Source organism: Haliotis cracherodii, unplaced genomic scaffold, assembly GCF_022045235.1.
Source record: "Haliotis cracherodii isolate W230 unplaced genomic scaffold, xgHalCrac1.p SCAF_1, whole genome shotgun sequence".
In the NCBI taxonomy this organism is placed as follows: domain Eukaryota; kingdom Metazoa; phylum Mollusca; class Gastropoda; order Lepetellida; family Haliotidae; genus Haliotis; species Haliotis cracherodii.
This window is the reverse complement of record NW_027266264.1, coordinates 32,620,363-32,623,063: the sequence shown is the minus strand read 5'-3', so window position 1 is coordinate 32,623,063 and position 2,701 is coordinate 32,620,363. Positions and strand designations below refer to the sequence as shown.

Genomic DNA, 2,701 nt, shown 5'->3' with positions numbered 1-2,701 from the left:
TTTTTACGAAGTCCAGCATTTCTCATGATGTTTTCTCATTAAAATTCAGCTGACATTTGCTTTTATTTCTGACAAATTTTCCTTTATTCCTTGAAGATAGTGATGTAACCATACCCATGATCATTACGTTCGTGACAAATGCCCTATAGATCGGGGAATGACGTTTTTCGAAACCAGTTACAGTATCAAAGTTATATATCGATTCAAGCATCAAACAAGAAGGTAGGACATTGAAACCACTATTTAACTATGGTTTCAGGTCATAAGCACAACTTCCGATTCGTTATGAATGAAGAAACTAAACAACAAGGAAGGGAGCATGGTATTCATGAAATATAGTTGCATTTGTTATTGCATAAACTATTTCATCATGGACACATCACCTGAACGGTTTTATTGGTTGAACGTAGTCACGTGAAGTATCCCAGACCCTCTGATGACGACAGAATGCTCTCGATAAAATGAAAATGAGTTCGTGCATGTATGTAATTATGGATTAAACTGATACTCATCAAACGGTAAATATGAACTTTCCTTTTTCAACACTAAGCAACAAAATAGAACAAATACAATCTAAGCGACTGTGGTGTTGATTGTGAAACACCACCCGTAAACATGTCAACTAAACATACAAACATTAAGATAAAACTGAACTCCTGTAGGATGAACGACCGGGTTACCCAAAACGTATTTCCTCATCATGCTTGACACCCTAGAGACAAAGGGACCAGTCATGTAATATTCTGTTAATATTCTGTTTGTATTCTATGTGGAGGGGCGTGGGATATCTGCTCAAAGAAATACATATTCTTCCTCTGACATGGGGATTCAAACAATCTTCTTTGGACACCGCAACAAATTATGTTAATATTAAGACAATCCAGCATGTCCAGTGGATGATTTATTCATTTATTTGGACATTCTTGTTAACTCATACGTCCTGCCTGGAGACTTCCTGACCTGAACAAATATTTTCTCATATGACTGCCTTCCATTCTTTAAGTGTTCGAGCTGTGGAGGGCCCGCCTCAAATAGTTTCGTACCCTGAAAATGCTGAAACAAAGTGATTGGTATGATGAAACCAAAAGGTTGAATACCTATGCAAAAACCAAACTCGAAGTCATGATTAAACATTGCTATTCTCTTGCATTGACGATTATATCTATTTAAAAATAGGAGTGGAAGGGTCATGACAAACGAGATGGTAATTTGAACAAGACTATAACAATGTATATTTCAGGTCGCCTGGTCATTATTGATGTCAAGAGTAGAGGACGGTCTTTCCATTGGCCATCCACTTATTCCAGCAATCTCTAGAGATGATGGACAATACTAGTGTCCATGACGACCATGACGCTTACCTTCGTGACTATGACGACCGTTACGCACTACATGTGCTTCCCGCCATCTTATTTCTTGCCATTCTGACGTTGGTAGGCTTCGCGGGGAACTCGCTCGTCTGTTATGTGTATATTGTGAAGTTTAAACCAAGTCCAACCAACAGTTATATAATAGCCCTGGCAATATTTGATCTCGTCAACTGTGGCATATGCATACCTCATGAAATAGCTGCCATGAGATACAGTTACACGTTTGCACAATATGGCTTGTGCAAGGTAATTAGACTAGTCGTGGTATTTGTATCGTATGCATCAGGGGCCATAGTCCTAACTGTGGCAGTGGATAGATATCGGAAAATTTGCCGACCTTTTCAAAGACAGGCGACATGGCTCATTGCCAAAGTAGCAATCACTGTGTGTTCAGTCATATCTTTGATTCTTGCATCGCCAATTGCTGTTGTGTTCGGTGAAAGGACACTAACCACAAACGATATCCACATCAACGGTTCAGATTGTTCTACAGCAGATGAATACAGCGTGACCGTATATCCCGGCATCTACAACGGTACTCAGTTCTTCCTATTTGTTGCTACAACCCTATGTCTTGTTGTCCTCTACAGCCTAATATGGAGACGGATTGCTAGGCAAGGGACATTCCTGAACAAGGTCAAAGCCAAGCAGACTATTCACTCAGGCCAACAGATACACACACCCATTGCTGCCGTTAGTGTCCAGCTCGGTGCTCCTGAAGGTGTTTGTGCTGTATCTGTATCAGATTCGAAGCCGCCAACTGACGAACTGACGAACCAATACCAAGGAGGGTCTGAAACAGAAGATGGAGTTTGCTCCTCGAAAAGGACGTCAAGGAGCTGGATTTATAATCTACAATCTGTTCCTGAGGTCGCATTTTATCAACAGTGCCATCAATCCAATCATCTACGGCTTTTGGAATATGTATTTCCGACGGGATAGTGACCGAGGCTACCTTATACTTCACCGTCACTGGACATTGAAATGTACATTAGAACAAGATAGAGTTGTGCTCCTTTTCAAACCGATCTCCTACTGCATGTTTTCGATCCATACTTAAAAGAGTATCAAGAGCCGAGCAATCGATATTCTAAGGTATCTAAAAGCGTAGGCTGGACACGCTCGATGTTCAGAGAAAGAAAATTGCATGACTTGAAACGCTGATTGAAATAATAATATGTCTCAATCTCAATAAGTCTGTGACACATTTCAGCCTAAATCATACATGTTTTAAATTGAGCAAATTCAAATACTGTTTTATGTGAGTTTAAAATTTAAAGTCGTATCGGCATTATTATATACATGTCCTGGCCTGAAAGCATCCTTAATGA

At 39.9% G+C, this 2,701-nt stretch overlaps 1 pseudogene; it reads left to right on the top strand.

The window, feature by feature from the left end:
• The first annotated feature begins 1,319 nt into the window (after positions 1 to 1,319).
• LOC139455392 (neuromedin U receptor homolog nmur-2-like) lies at positions 1,320 to 2,430 on the top strand (annotated as a pseudogene).
• The last annotated feature ends 271 nt before the right edge of the window (positions 2,431 to 2,701 follow it).